Raw genomic sequence first — 17,361 nt, 5'->3', positions numbered from 1 at the left:
ATACCATTCAATGTGGAATTTACAGCAGAGCGCAATGAAAAAATATATGTTGAAATATATGTGTTCTATCAAAAGATTTAGCCAAAAAACCAGCAGGGCGGGGCAATAGTACATCACCATGACTACCACCCGGGTCATTGCCCTGCCCGCTGCATGGGAGGAGGTCCATCATAGGGGTGACACGCTGGCCTCCTGTGCTGCATGGCGAATCAGGGTTCAAAAACAATCTCAGCAGACTTAGAATTGTGGTTATCTTCGAGCTTTATTCATTGCCAGCAATGGGCTTCTCTTGGTGGTTCAAAATGGGAGACACAGAGTGCTGTGGTAACTCTCAGTGCCTCCAGAGAATAGCAACCTTTCCATAGGTGTCCATTGTTTAAATAGTATTTTGGCCTCTTTGTTTCAAAATCTCACACTCTCATTTGCTAGAAATTATGACATCAGAGTTAGCTCATTTTACAGACATCTGGTTGGCTAGGTTTAACTAACCAATAAGAAAAATAGAAATTTGCATTAAACATGTCCAGAGGCGGCACTGTTCACCCAATTATTATTGTCTTTGCCTATCTCTGCTTATTCTTCTATTGGCCTGACCTTGACTTCGTCTCTTTAACATTCTTAGTACCAGGCTTCTTAGGGCTGTATGCCAGCATTGTTTAAACTAAGTTTTCTCTTATATGTGTACTTTAGGAGATGTTAGTAAGGTATAGTAGTAAACCAGGTACTTGCAGAGAGCGTCTATCCAGAATCGCAGTGTGGATTCTGAGCCAACAGGTCCACCACTGATATGGTATTCTCCCTTAGACAACTGCAGGAGAAATGCAGGGAACAACGACAGCCACTCTTTATAGCCTTCATAGATCTCACAAAGGCTTTCGACCTGGTCAGCAGAGACGGCCTCTTCAAGATTCTCCCCAAGATTGGATGTCCACCCAGGCTCCTCAGCATCATCAGATCTTTCCACAAGGACATGAAGGGCACTGTTGTCTTCGATGGCTCCACATCAGACCCTTTTGACATCCGAAGCGGAGTGAAGCAGGGCTGTGTTCTTGCACCAACCTTGTTTGGGATTTTCTTCGCTGTCCTGCTGAAGCAGGCCTTTGGAACTGCAACAGAAGGCATCTATCTCCGGACCAGATCAGACGGAAAGCTCTTCAACCTCTCCAGACTGAGAGCAAAATCCAAAGTCCAGCTGAAATGTCTGCGTGACTTCCTCTTTGCCGACGATGCAGCTGTCACTACCCACTCTGCCAAAGATCTCCAGCAGCTCATGGATCGTTTTAGCAAGGCCTGCCAAGATTTTGGACTGACAATCAGCCTGAAGAAAACACAGGTCATGGTTCAGGATGTGGACTCACCTCCCTACATTACAATCTCTGAGCATGAACTGGAGGTTGTCCATGACTTTGTGTACCTTGGCTCAACGATCTCTGACACTCATTCTCTCGATACCGAGCTAAACAAGCGCATCGGTAAAGCAGCTACCACGTTTTCCAGACTCACAAAGAGAGTCTGGTCCAACAAGAAGCTGACGGAACATACCAAGATCCAGGTCTACAGAGCTTGCGTCCTGAGTACACTTCTGTACTGCAGCGAGTCATGGACTCTTCGCTCACAACAGGAGAGGAAACTGAGCGCTTTCCACATGCGCTGCCTCCGACGTATTCTCGGCATCACCTGGCAGGACAAAGTTCCAAACAACACAGTCCTGGAACGTGCTGGAATCCCTAGCATGTATTCACTGCTGAAACAGAGACGCCTGCGTTGGCTTGGTCATGTCGTGAGAATGGATGATGGCCGGATCCCAAAGGATCTCCTCTATGGAGAACTCGTGCAAGGAAAGCGCCCTACAGGTAGACCACAGCTGCGATACAAGGACATCTGCAAGAGGGATCTGAAGGCCTTAGGGATGGACCTCAACAAGTGGGAAACCCTGGCCCCTGAGCGGCCCGCTTGGAGGCAGGCTGTGCAGCATGGCCTTTCCCAGTTTGAAGAGACACTTTGCCAACAGTCTGAGGCTAAGAGGCAAAGAAGGAAGGCCCATAGCCAGGGAGACAGACCAGGGACAGACTGCACTTGCTCCCGGTGTGGAAGGGATTGTCACTCCCGGATTGGCCTTTTCAGCCACACTAGACGCTGTGCCAGAACCACCTTTCAGAGCACGATACCATAGTCTTTCGAGACTGAAGGTTGCCAATATATAGTAGTAAACATATATTTATTCTGTACAGGGAAACTAACTTTTAAATAAAGATTTCCCTTTTTAGAACTCTTTTCCTATTTATTTTAATTAAACTTAACTTTTTCTGTCAGCTTTTAGAGGCTTCATTAATGTTTTGCTGACCAGTGGACTTTCAAGAATGTTGGCCAATTAGACAACTTCATAGACAATTTATTACCTCATTATTTTGTTATTATGCAGGTGTTTCTTTTATCTTAGGGACTCAAATTAGTTAGCTGAACTTGATTTACAAGTGTCCTCATTAGAATGTCTGTGTCCAGTCTTGTTAGACAAGATTAATGGCTTCCTAGCTCAGACTTTCTTAAAATGATTTAAGTTATGTCTCTTTATTTTACACATCGTGGTGCTAAGAGATAAGTTCTTTAATTATCTCATTTCCTGGCCAGGTGCATCTTTGACTTCTCATTATTTTCAAATCTCCTTATGAGTTATGTTTCAGTTAAAACATCAAACAAGACTTTGAATCTTACAGAATTGGAATGTTCTCCAACTAACCTTTAGCCTTTCACGGTTGCTTCTGGCTGCTACTTGTTAATTCTCATTTCTCTGTGTATTCTTACAATTAACCTATTAAGATTCACTTAAACTACCATACTTGTATCAACTATACTTTAAAGAATAGCTTCAATAATTATTAAAGCTGTTTCCTGGTTTAATTATGTCTTTTGTTTCCTTTTGTCCAGCTTGACTTTCAAGCTTTTGGGGGTGTAATTTCTGTTCAGCCTGGCTCCATTTATCAATTCAATTAACTTTTTGACAACTGGGTATTCTGCAGTCTGGCAGGCTGCCAAGAGCAACATCCTTCAGGACTGCCTGACCAGCTTCCACTCTCTGTCCTCTGAGCATCCCCCTAAATTTGCCTTTGTTTATTTGTGAAATGCTTAAACACTCAGGCTTCTAGCATTTGAAATGTTCTAAGCATAACTGTAATCTTTATTTGTTTATTGGCTAAAAAGGGAAAACTTGTTGAATCACATTCTAACATTCAACTTAGCTTTTCCTATTGCATCCTTTTTAGAATGGAAAGTCTATTAAAACTGTACAAAATACAACTTTTGCTAATTAGCCACTCATCTTGACATATCTGTTCCTTTGGCAGTTTGCCTGGACACTCCTTAAAACTGGACATTCCTTAGGCAGTGCCTGCTTGAAGCTGGGACCTAGCATTTGATTTTTTCCCTATCATATTACCAATAATTAATCCATTTGTGTATTTAATCCTAGAGAAGCCTAAATGAATTTTATTTCAAACCTTTTCTTCTCCCTGAGTCAAGAGAATTCTCCTGCATTTTAGCTGGGGTCCTCTCTAATTCCTTCAAAAGAACATTTGCTGGCTGTCAAATAACACTTTAATTGGGCTTATTTATGGCTAGCTGTACCTTTGGCCTACTTCAAACTGTCTCAAACTGAGAGAGGGCAGAAGTGAATCCTTGTAAGTTTGTCTTATGGGAACATATATATATATAAGCCTAACTAATTTACCCATAACATTGCATGAACAAGCATTTGCATAAATGATTAGTTTCAGCATAAGTAAACATGAGTAAACATAAAACATAAGTGGCTTACATTGGCCTGTTGCACAAACAGACCCTCTCAGAGAGAGAGAGAGAGAGAGAGAGAGAGAGAGAGAGAGAGCAAAGTTGCTTTTCTGGGCCTGCTTGAGCAACCAAACAGAAGGCTGCTTCTGAGCAAACATACATTTTGGCTTACTTTGGGTATGCTGGACTCTTTAAACATACGTCTTCTCCTTACATAACAGAACATTTGGTTCATAAGCATTGATACATCTTGGCATCATACATACATTTGAACAAAACATCATGACATTTTACTGTATTTCTTTCTGGCCTTGCCTTACCTGCACTGGGAGATGCAAACTCTAGTGTTGCCACTGGCCACCACCAGCTCAGTTACATTGCCACACAAGGGGATTTTTTTTTAGGATTGTGCTGATGTTAGAATTACACAGGCCAACACATATTTTGGTGTCTGAAAAGTTAGACCTATTCCTGGCTATATTTGGGGCGCTGATTCCAAAAATTGCATCAGTTTTGCCCTATTGCATCTAGTTTTGGAGATACAGCAGAACCTCATTAGTGATTTCAAGCAGCTTTCTTGTGAGGAAGCCCAGGCCATGGCTTCTTCATGAGAAAGCATCTTGAACCATTCGCTAACCAGGCTCTGCTGTATCTCTGAAACTAGATGTGACAGGGTAAAATTGATGCAATGTTTGGAACCAGTGCCCCCAGTTCATATAATACCACCATAAATTTTTTTAAAAAAATTTTCTGATTCTCAAATTGGCAGGCTTGTGTTATTAGCACTACTGCTTGTTCCCTAAGATTTGATATTTGAAGTGTATCTCCATCATCTAGATCAGGGGTGCCCAAACTCTGGCCCTGGAGCCACATGCGGCCCTCGAGGCCTCTCAGTGCGGCCCTCAGTGCGGCCCTCAGTCTCCAAGGAGCCTCTGGCCCTCCAGAGATTTGTTGAAGCCCGCACTGGCCCAACGCAACTTCTCTCAGCGTGAGGGCGACTGTTTGGCCTCTCACGTGAGCTGTGGGATGAGGGCTCCCTCCACTGCTTGCTGTTTCACATCTGTGATGCAGTAGCAGCAGCAAAGGAAAGGCCAGCCTTGCTTTGTGCAAGGCCTTTTATAGGCCTTGAGCTATTGCAAGACCTTCATTCGTACATATAAGTTCGTCTTCAATATTTTCATTTATGTAAACGTATGTAAATTTATTCAAATTTTAAATGTAAATTAATTTTTTTTCCCCCGGCCCACCGACACAGAGAGATGATGTGGCCCTCCTGCCAAAAACTTTGGACTCCCCTGATCTAGATAAAGCTTTTAAAAATAATGTTCATTAATCGTGTTTTGGTATACCAGATTCATTAGGCATGTCTACATCTTCTAGTCACACCTGGAGGTGTTCTGAGGCATGAGAAGGCAGCTCATGGCCTCCCTGTGTCTCAGATCACCTCTGGACATGACTGGAAGTCACTAGCACATACTGGAAGTGTCTTCCAGTCATGTCCAGGAGGTTTCCTGAAGCCCTCCAGCTGTGGGATCAGCATTCACTGATATCCTTATCTGTGAATGCCAAGCCCGTGGATAAGGTGGGTTCGCTGTATTTATAACACAGAGAAGCCAATCTTCAATTTTTTAAAATGTATCTCATCATTAGGACCATCTTGTCACCAGATCCCAAAGGGCTGCAGCGGTGGAGTGCTTTCAACCCACTTTCAACCCACCCCTCCAAAAGCAGCCTCCCATGCTTCTGAAAAGCCACCCCCTCAAGGCCAGGGGTTACTTGAATAGCACCACATCAACTGTGAAGGGCCACCAGTGGGGAAAAAAAATATTTTCCCCCACACATACACAGAAACACTTTCTACTTGGGTATGTTGCAGCAGGGAGAGGAGCAGCAGGAGAAACCTGGCCTGTATTTTTAAAGTGCCTAAAGATATTGAGTGCTGTGCAAGAATTAAAAATCACCTGTCTGCAGGCATTCTTTGACACCACTTTGACAGGCATGATGTGTGCCACGGTCTTGAAATTTATTACAGGATTCCTGTTCATCAGGCAGCAAACTGGAGTAGTGTGTTGCAAAAAGCTCTTTGAGAGTGCGCTTGAAGCCACTAGACATTTGCTCCCGTTGCTTAAAATAGCACGTCTCACTGTGATGGATTAATCTTCCCTTGGCTCTGGTGCTGCTTAGATTACTAGAGCTGCTACTGTCCGAAATATGCTATACGAGGCAAGTATTTCACCCAAGTCACTTCCCATCCGGTCTGCAAAAAGAAAATGTATTCCCTTGGCGCCTGTCAGCAATTACACAGGGGAGAGAGAAAACAGTTCCACTGTTTTGTGAAGATTTCAGTCTAGTATTTCAAGGTCAGATCTAGCACCCGGCTAAATGGGACCATCGGTTATTAAGTCGGTTTAGTCCGACTGACTTTAATGGAGCTAAATTGGTTTAGATGCAGGGACCTCTGCAGAATGGGGAGCGCGGCTTGAGCTCGTTAGTCACCTCCATTAAATTAAGGCTTTATGCCAGATAATAGCATAAAGCAAAACAAACAAACACTGAAAGAACATTAACCTCCAGTGATGGAATGCCCTTGTACTAGAGACAGACTGCAAGCCCCAGGATCTTTCTAAAGGACTTCTTATTTGGCTGAATTTCAGTGGCTGGTATTCGGTTGATAGGCAGGTGTTAATGGAAATGTTTTATATTTTGTCCCTTTGTCTGGCCAAGCAGGGTCGATTGATATCTCTGGGGCATCTGGGGGCTCCATTCTTCTGGATTCCTTTCAGCTTGTACAGCCTGAGGATGTGGGCAGAGTCCTTTGGAGAGTGTAGCCTTCAATGTGACTGCCTAGCATTAGATCAGTTTATTAGATCAGCCTGGGGGGGTGGGGGGGGAATTGGCTAAATGGGTGGGGGAGGTGGTGAAGCATTCCTGAGAGAGGGGGTTTTGCCTGTGCCACTAAAAATAGCAGAGGTATGCTGCCTCCTTAAAAACAAACAAACAAACAAACAAACCTTCCTTGACCCAATGGTGCTTGATTGTTTTCGGCCTATGTCAAACCTCCCCTTTCTGAGCAAGGTGGTTGAATGGAGCCTTTGCCCAGCTTCTCCTAGCGTGCCCGCTGCATCCATACCTGTGCTGTTCTGACCTAGCTGTCGTACACTTGGTCTCACACTCCCAGGGTTTTGGGTGCTCAGAGTTGTTGGTTCTGAACCCTAGAGCCCTCAAAGATCCCTGTTCGGTAGTACTGCCACCACCCTGTAAGAGCCAGTGCCTGAGTCCAGGGAAACGACCCTCTAGGCTTAACTATATCCCTTGTAGGCACTGAACACTTCCTTTACTTAAAGTCTCAGTCCTCAAGTTTCTAGTCCACAATGAGGATTTTTGGTAGCTTGCTGAACGGCTAGGCAGGATTCTGAACCTTTGCCCCCAACAGACAATGAACCAACATGGTAAAAAGATTTTTACTTTATTAAGTACATAGGGTTACAAAAAGTTACAAAGGCAGCAAATGCTAGAGGCACAAAAACTTCTAGGAAACATATCAGCATAAAACAACAAAGATAACTGGCTAACTCTACTATTCTCTGACTCTCACCTGGGTCAGCTTCTTTTGTAGATCCTCAGTTACCTAAGAGGCCACATGGTCCTGGTGGGGCAGGATGTGCACCCACCACCTCTCTCACCCAGAGACCAGACCAAAAAGACTCTGTCCTCCTGAAGTGGGGCTGGAAGTTCGCCCTCTCAGCTCTTCCCTCCCTCCTGGAGATCTGCAGCTGTATTCCATCCTTGATGGGCGTCTTTCTGCTGCCTAGGTGCTACATAATCACCTTCCACTGAGTTGTAAATTCCTAGCAGCTAGGAAATGCAAGCCACTTCTGTGTTACTGTTTTAGCTTGGTTCAGGCTTTGCAATGTTACTAGGCCTGAACTGTACATATTCATGACACTGGCCACAGTGGTTCATGCTCTGGTGAGATCATGGTTAGACTACCGCAATGTGCTCTACATGGGTCTGCCCTTGAAGACACTTCGGAAATTACAACTGGTGCAGAACATGGTCGCCCGTGTGGTTGTGAGAGTTTGATGAATTGGCTGTATGGGACGATTGCTTTGGTGGCTACACTGGCTGCCAGTTCATTTGCAGGTCCAATTCATGGTGCTAGTTTTCTTAGCTCCTCTAACTAGCTTTCAAAACTCCTTAGTTAAATAATATACTTGGGATTGCCTTATAAAAGCATGTTCTGAGTGATTCTCCACCCCAGCCTTCACTTCCAAAGCACTTTTGAAACTCCAAGCATCTCCCAGTGCACCATGTCTGCCTGTGCTAACACAGGCCAACAACTCAGCTCATTTGTACCTGCTCCTATTTTTTCCTAGACAAATGTTCTGTTCAAATATCCCCCGTGGCATCTCCTCGGGTGCAGCCTGTATTCTGCGCTCTGAGTGCCAGTGTCTTGTCAAGAGCATAATTCAGTGTCAAATGTGGTCTGGTGGGAGCCTGGACTTCATTCATGGTCCAGAAAAATGTGACTTGCGCATGCACACACCTGAGGCTGGGATTAATATGTCAACCTGTGTTGATAGAGTGTGCCATGAAACTGCTTGCCAGAGACAGAAGGGCAAAGCTTTCCCTGGGCGATAGCAAAATGTTTCTGCCATGGCAATAACAGCTCTAATGCTCTAACAATGCCATTCAGCTCATTCCCAGAGAATGTCTGCTATTAATTATTGTGTATGAAACACCGACAGTGCGCTTGACCTGGTGAAAGATTGCCAAGGTAGATTATTCGCAAACTACAGCTGAGAGAGAGAGAGAGAGAGAGAGAGAGAGAGAGAGAGAGAGAGAGAGAGAGAGAGAGAGAGAGTTAAGGAAGGAGGAGGAGAGCGCTTGGTAGCCAGAGTAAAGCAATAGTTGTTTAGTGCAATCTTATGCACTGTGTTCAATGGGGCTTACTCCCAGGAAAGAGGGTATAGGATTCCAGCCTTAGTGCAAGATAGCGAGGTTGCCTTAGAACTGAGAGAAAGCATTAGCACAGTGGTGTATGAAGACGGTGGCCGGGAGGGCAGCAGCCCTGGGTGCCAGGCTTTAGGGGTTGCATAAGAAGTCACCCCAAAGTGGCCGAAGATGTGACCCTGGCTGTAGCCGTAATTTGGCTAGTACTGGCTGCAGTCACCGGCCAGAAAAGCATGTTTATTGGTATGATTGAAGTTCATGTTTATTGGTATTGATATGAAGTTACACAGTTACATATAAATATACAAGTACACACACACACAGCAACAAAAGAAAATGTTCATTGTTTGCACTTCTTTTCTGGCCATTATTATTATTATTCATTTCATTTCATGGATATTTCTGGAAAACAATTTTGTTATGGGGAGTACCCAAAATTTATGGGGTCCAGGTACCAAATGACCTTGCTATGCCTTTGACTTAGTATCAGGTCTTAACGGTGGCATAGCTGCAGGGGGGGCAGAGAACTCAGCCTGGCAGGAAGGTGGGCGTGCGGCCCCTCCGTTTGGAGCCATTCCCGGAAGGGGGAGCAAAACGGAGCCGTATGGGCTTTCTCGTAATCTCAAGGGTGCGCCGGTGCAGGGTGTGATCCACAATCGGGGCTATGATAATTTCATCACTGCACAGGCTGAAACGTGTTTCCAGAGCAAAGAAGTGTTCGGAACTGGTGGTCTCTCCTGGGTTTCATATTCTGCTGATTCATAGTCATCCTGCTCAGAGCTTGTGCAGATGTCAGTGCAGTTGGAGAACTCCCTCAAATCACTGCTTGCATAAGCAATGTTGCTTTGGCAGAATGAATTCAGTCACACTCAGCACTCTCCTTCCATGAACAGGAAGATCATCGGTTGCATATTTCCGGATCATGAAAGATTTTATGGGGTTCATGAAAGCTTTTCCAGGGTTACGCTGCCCACACCAGCAGACTAGGGCAGCATTTCTCTTTGCTTGTCCTCTGCTGCACCACTTTGCATGGTCCACTTATTGGAAAGACCACCAGAAGTAACTGGTGTTGATGTGATCACCAGTTACTTTCAGATTGGGAGGTCAGATGCAACACAACAAGCACTGATAAGGCGCTCAGAACAGATTGACTGGAGGACTTTTTCGAGCATGGAAAATGTGCACACTGGACACCGCTGCGTCCCACTGGACACCACTTAAATATCACTGGTTATACAAGTACCACTGGTTGAGAAACGCTGGACTAGGGGTTTGTTCAGGTTTTCCAACTGCAGTAACATCTGCACCAGCTCCCAGAGAAAGCCAGGAGAGCTGGCACCAGGGATGGGCAAATCCAGCATGGCTTGACTTGAGTCGAGTCACAAGTCTCTGCCCCTGCGATTTGACTCAAAAACGAGTCATAAGGGGGGCACTTTCCAAGTCGCCAAGTTACCTTTTCGTGACTCAAAAAAACTTGAGTCCCGAGTTGCTCCCTATAAAAAGCCAGACATAGAAAAAAACAGGGCTGCTGCCAGGCTCTGTGTGTGTGTGTGTGTGTGTGTGTGTGTGAGAGAGAGAGAGAGAGTTCTAAACACTCCCCTGCTGTCCCCATCCATCTGTAAACAAGGCAGGAGGGGTGGGACAGACTGCATGACAGCAGGGAGAGAAGCATCAAGAGAGAGAAGGGTCATGTGCAGCAGCTGCGAGGCTTACCACGACGACCCAATCCTTGGCAGCTCTACTCAGAAGTAATCTCATTTGCGCTGGTTGATCAATGAGGCTCCCTCCTCCCAAGTAAAAATGGAGCCATGAGGAAGAAAGCATGATCACTACGAACATGCTCCTCCCCTTCCCTGGGCTTCTCCAGCCAATCATAAGGCAAGAACCCTCTTGTGCTCTTTCTTCTGCCCTATCTCAGTCAAAGAAAATATCAGAGTACCCATCCTTCATCCAACAATCATCTGTTCTTTCAGAGATGGTCAAGACAGCCCACTCCTGCCTCCCCTCCCTGCTTGGATGTAAAAGCAAACATTAACCCCTCCCTGCTTCCTGGCTAGAATTTCCCTGCTGCTTGCCTGGTCTGAAGGATGGCCCCATGAGGATTTTCACGCCATGAAAACAGTAAGCAAGCACACCCGATTCAGACAGACTTGAATCTGTAAGCGGGGGAAAGAGTGCTAAGTCAAGGCGACCCTGACTCGAATGTTTTGCTGAGTCTTCCATGAGCGCAACTCGAGTATAAATGAGTCAGCAAAAAACACTGATTTTCATGACTCAGGCTCACCAGACTCGAAACCCCATCCCTGGCTTGTGGGAAGAAAAGTATAATCTGAAGTCGATGTGTGTCGTGATCAAAGGAGGAATGAAGGTGGGTTAAATGGGTGTGCTTATCAGATCATGTTCAGTTGCATACAAGTCCCCAATCAGCCACGAAGCTCCCAGAGCGAACTTGGGATCATCACAGTCTGTTAGCCTAATCACTAGATTATTAGGAGACTAACAGCCCAATCCTATCCTACGCTGGAACAAGCAGGCCAACTGGACCTCACTGTATCTAGCACAGGGTAGGAGGTGGCTGCTGTGCAACTCAGAGTAAGGGGATATTTATCCCCTTATCCCATGTTTTGCTCCAGCCACCTGTATGGGGCTACTCGGAGAACCAAGCTGCCCAGTATAATGCCGGGCTGGCCAGGAGCGGGATAGGATCTGGCCTACCCAGATGAGAAGTGGTACATCAGGGGTCAAATGTTGAGATACACTGTTCTAGACATTTGTCTGTAATCTGAAATCCCAAAGGATCTTTGCTTGGTTGTTCTTACTGATTTTATCAGGTTTATGATCCCTGGAATTTTGGTGTGAAGGTGAATTGTATAGTTTGCAAAGATTCCAGTGAACCATTGTGATTGTTATGACTATTATCATCATCACTATTACTGTTATTATTACAGAACTGTTCCTTGAGGGAGGGAGTTATTTCCTGTACTCAGTCCAGGCCCCCAAAGTCAGCAGCAATGACAACAGGAGCACAAAATAGCTGGTGGGAGGCTTTAACATCACTTTCTGCCCACATCTCTCTTAGCTGTTTGACTACCTACCATAGCTTTGCATTTAATTGTATGCTATACTGTATGCTGTCTTGGGGATCTTTTAGATCAAAAGGTTATATCTCTTTAAAACAAAAAATATATATGAATAACAACAATGCCAGACAGACTTTTGCACTGTATGCTTTGTTTTTTAAAAATTCAGTTCTGCTAAAAAGTAGGCTTAAGTACAATCTGACACGTACCTACTCAGAAAGTAAATCCATTCAATTAAATCAGGGGTCTCTAAATTTTTCGGCCAAAGGGCCGCATCAAATACCTGGCACAGTGGCGAGGGCCGGAAAAAAAAAATTAAATATAAAATTTAAATAAATGCATTAGAGATGAAACTTAGATGAATGAATGAATGAATGGGCTCAAATGTCTAGGACTTCTCCAAGCACAAACACAGCCCAATAAATAAAGCACACACTTAAATAGACCCCCATTCCCCTACCCCAAAAGCACAACTCTGGTTGTGTTTGGTCAACTGGGCCAGAGGCTCTTGGGATCAGAGGCTGGCCGTGGGCCTGATAGAAGCTCTCCTCAGGTCGCATCTGACTCCTGGGCCGGGGTTTGGAGACCCCTGAGTTAAATGAAATGTACTCTTAGGTAAGTGTGTATGAGTGCAGCTTGAGTTTCTGTACTGAATGCTAAAGACTCCATTAGGAGTAAACAAATTGCATTTAATTCACATTAGCCCCCCTCCCGCCCCACACACAATTAATTTGTCTCTGCCAATTGCATTTCATGTCTGCGGGTGCTCCTAAAAGGCTTTGCACTCCAATGAAGGAAGAATGTCACAGAGATTGGAGATCAAGGCAGCTGAGGAATTTAAATGTAGGGTTTAAAAATAAGTGACTTAGTTTCCATGTAGGGTGTCTGTAGTAAGGAACGAAAATATCTATTGCCCATATACTTAGAGGAAATTAACTCTTTGGAAGCAAATTCTGATAGCCAGACTGAAGGTGATGAGTACGGAGAAAGAAACTGGCATATAACTTGTAAACAGGGAGATACTGAAAAGCTGCCTTGTCTTTTTCAAGAGGTGTAGTCATGATTTTATTCAAAATGCCATTAATGTTTCAAGAAGTTGGCACACAACGAATCATACGAAGACACACAGTTTCCAACTGACTTGAAATGTATGGATAGTCTATGTTAAAAATAAAGGAGGACAAAAGGGGGGGGGGCTTAGATTTGCACCTCTGCCTTGCAAACAAATAATTTTTGTTTCTAAAAGAATACCAATTTACTCCCCAAGCAGAATTGTGCATTGTGCACAGAACTATGTTCAATAGTCATCTTTGCATGTAGGCAGGTTATATGTCAAGCCCTGCAAGCTGACTGTCTGGTACATTCATAGTTATGAATCATCATGGATTAGTGTACACAGTACACACAGAGTAGATGCTATATTCAGATTTTTTTCCCCCCCTGTGCTGCTCCAAAAGGAGGATCTATAAGGAGAAGGCAACACTTTGATCACCACGCTTTCATATTCCCCTGGCATATATGTGCAGGGCCGGCGCATCTGTGAGGCCAACTGGAATAGTTGCCTCAGGCAGCAGATTGGGGAGAGGTGTAAACTTTAGTCTGCCCACTTGCCTCCACCAGTTCTCCTCCTCTCACTCCCTGGATTGGAAAAAGAAGAGGGGGATGGAGCAAAAGCGTAGAGGGGAGAACAGTAGTTGGCTAGAGTGGTGGAGAAACAGTTCATCACCAGTAAGGGGGATAGCATCTGTCAGACTGCCTCAGGAGGTCATGGGGTGGTCCTGGATCCGTGCAACCACGTATCTGTTGTTTCCACAAGGGAGGAAAGGAACCGTGGGGTACAGAGCCCGAATGGCCATGTTGTGAAAACACGGTTTCTATTTTCTCGAGGACATATTTCCAGGGCAAAGTTACTGTTAGCTCTTTGCTCAGGCATAGCCAGAGGCATAGCAAACAATTGGTTCAAGGAAAGTTGCAAGCAGCTGAGTCAGCTGGATTACCCTGCACCTGTGGTTGCCACACCCTAATTAACTGGGCAGACTCTGATTGGGTGCTCAGCACACTTAAGCCTCACTAAGCAGTATGACCAGTGCAGTGGGTGAACTGCGCAACTGCTGCCGGAGACTTTGACAGTATATGACTGTATAATACTGTTTATGTATAATACTGTCTACAGAGCTTGCGTCCTGAGTACACTTCTGTACTGCAGCGAGTCATGGACTCTTCGCTCACAACAGGAGAGGAAACTGAACGCTTTCCACATGCGCTGCCTCCGACGCATCCTTGGCATCACCTGGCAGGACAAAGTTCCTAACAACACAGTCCTGGAACAAGCTGGAATCCCTAGCATGTATGCACTGCTGAAACAGAGATGCCTGCGTTGGCTCAGTCATGTCGTGAGAATGGGCGATGGCTGGATCCCAAAGGATCTCCTCTATGGAGAGCTCGTGCAAGGAAAGCGCCCTTCAGGTAGACCACAGCTGCGATACAAGGACATCTGCAAGAGGGATCTGAAGGCCTTAGGAGTGGACCTCAACAGGTGGGAAACCCTGGCCTCTGAGCGGCCCGCTTGGAGGCAGGCTGTGCAGCATGGCCTTTCCCAGTTTGAAGAGACACTTGGCCAACAGACTGAGGCAAAGAGGCAAAGAAGGAAGGCCCACAGCCAGGGAGACAGACCAGGGACAGACTGCACTTGCTCCCAGTGTGGAAGGGATTGTCACTCCCGAATCGGCCTTTTCAGCCACACTAGACGCTGTGCCAGAACCACCATCCAGAGCGTGATACCAGAGTCTTTCGAGACTGAAGGTTGCCAACAACACTGTTTATGACCTTGGACTGACTGTGACTTTGCTTGTAGATACTGGACTTGAACAAGGTAACATTGGACTGCTGTATTATATGTGAATGACCTGGACTGCTTTGACTCTTCTATGTATGACTCCTTGCTCAAAATACACCAGCTAATTCAAAGACTCTGCTATGTCTGCAAGTTTGTGTGCACCCTGCTTGAAAGAGGACAGACCCAGGTTCCTACCTAACAGTTACAAGGCCAGTGTGGCTCACAAGAACCCACTGCAAAAAACAAACCTGGAAATGTATGTATAAGTTTTCCCTAACGGGGCATATAACTTCAAATATCTGTGCCATTTTCCTTCAGCAAACAATGCCAAGGAAAAGGCATGGGAGACCCAGTCATAAATCCCTTTTCTTTTTTTGGCCCACAGTCACAAGCACATCTTTCAAGAGACTAAAAACTGAACTTACAAAGCCAATACAGCCATGAGCATGTCTGAAAACACCTTTCCGATCCTCAACATTTGTTCAGATCGCTCTTTCTGCAATTTCAGAGTTTGTAGCCCATCCGGAGCTTCTTTGTTGGAGCAGTACATTTTATGATCATGGTGTATGATGATACATGCAGTCTTGCAGGGATGAGAACTTGGCACCATGGCGAGACTCGGGTTGAGTCCCGAGTCTCTGCCCCTTGCAACTCAAATCACGCATGAGTTTTAATGGGCACCCTTTGCTGACTCGCCCCCTGAAATTCCCAAGTCATTTTGAGTTGAGTGTCTTTTGGGTCAAGCACACCAGGGCATGGACCAAAAGGGACTGGGAGGCCCCTAATCTCTGCAAGGTGGAAGGGGGCAGGATGGACAGCAGGAGGGGACAGAAGTGTCAAGCTAGAGAAGGGTCACGTGGCTGTAGCTGGGAGGCTTGCTTTAAGAGTACAACCCAATTATTTGCAGGTCTACTCAGAAGTAGTCCCATTGCCTGTCATTCAATGAGGCAGCTTCTTCCTCCCAGATAACAATGGCTGGAGTCACGGAGCCATGAGGAACTGCTTCCTGGCTTGCCTGCTTCCTTTTTCTCCCTCCAGCCAATCCTAAGGCTAGAACCCCCTTGGACTTCTTCTTGTGCCCTCCCTCGTCCAGAGGAAAAAAAATAAGACCACCCATCCTTTTGTCCAATGATCACTGTTTCCTTCCGATATGGACCGGATAGTCTGCTCCTACCCCCCCTCCCCCGCTCGATGCAAAACATTAAGCCTTCCCTGCCTCTTGGCTGGAACTTCCCTACTGCTCACCCAGTCTGAAAGATGACCCCATGAGGTCTTTCATGTCCCAAAAAAGTAAGTAAACACCCTCAGACATGGAAAGACTAGAATCTGGACATGTGGTGGCTCATTTCTGAGTCAGTGGCCTCAGACTCCAGCTGGAGTCATTGACAGAGGTGACTCGAGTGTACATGAGTCAGCAAAAACTCATGTCACCTGACTTGAGCTCCCATCCCTGCAGTTCTGTATAGAGTCTAGCACACTCTTGAGGTTGAACCAGTGTTCAATACTGCAGTGGTAATAAGAACATCAGCTATAATTTCATGGGTAAGGACCTGTCATTTCCAAATGTATGTCTAGCATGGAAACCAACATGGGGTTAAAAGCATCTTTCCTGGTGGCTTGAGCCTCTTGATCATGAACTGAAGAGGAGCACCCTGTATTTGCTATAAATACAGCTCATCTAAATAGCTATATATGTGCCTATAATTTATTAAATATTAAATACATACTTTTGTATATGTATATACATATACATGTATGTACGATTGTATAGGCATATACACAATATACATATATACGTGTGTGTGTGTGTGTGTGTGTGTGTGTGTGTGTGTGTGTGTATTCCCTCAAAATTCCCTTATTATAGGTGTGTTACAAGTAGTGGTTAAAAAAAAATCCCCTGTTATATTCCAGAGAGCCAAGGCTAATAAGTGTTTCTTCATTTGCAGTTCACTTGCAGCCCTCAAAGATGCTCTAAAATATGACTGGAGATCTGAAGAGGACAAAGAAAATGCTATTTCAATGCCTTCCCTTAATGGAATCATAGAAAAGTACTGTAAGAATTTAAAAATATATGGATTTAAATTTGAGCTCTAGGATTTGTACTTCAAATCACATAATAATGGAATAATTTATGAGCCTCTGTTTCCAGTCTGTATGGAAAGATCAAGTCTGCTATTCACCACCACCACTACCTTTATAATCAAGCATATCTATTTCTTCCGATGAATTTCTTCTCACCATTTAGCTGCCGAAGAGGCCCCCAAGGTCAATTAAAGCATGAAAATGCCATGATAAAACCATAAAATCATTGGCGCCATAAAAACATTGCAACAAGGACAGCTTGGGAAAGGATGAATCTATATGCCTTGCTTGCTTCTATTCTCTTTCTCTTCATAGGGCAGTTGGTGATTCTATGGAGGTGGCTATTGCGATCAGTGGGATGGGGGTTAGCTGAATGGGTAGGAAGGGCAGTAAATGCATCTTTTAGTGGAAGAGGTATTGACAAAACCTCAAAGATGGAGGTAATTCACTATCTCCTGGAAAAACAACAACAACAACAACAACAACAACCTCCCTATAACCTAATGGTAACTTCTAATGAGTATCCAGCTTCCTTAACCTTACTTGGTCAAGGTGATCAAACGAGTGGTAGCATCTCAGCTCCAGGGAATTCTAGAAGAAAAAGATTAGCTGGACCCCTTTCAATTA

Source organism: Tiliqua scincoides, chromosome 1 (assembly GCF_035046505.1).
Source record: "Tiliqua scincoides isolate rTilSci1 chromosome 1, rTilSci1.hap2, whole genome shotgun sequence".
NCBI lineage: Eukaryota > Metazoa > Chordata > Lepidosauria > Squamata > Scincidae > Tiliqua > Tiliqua scincoides.
Note: the sequence above shows the minus strand (reverse complement) of the source record.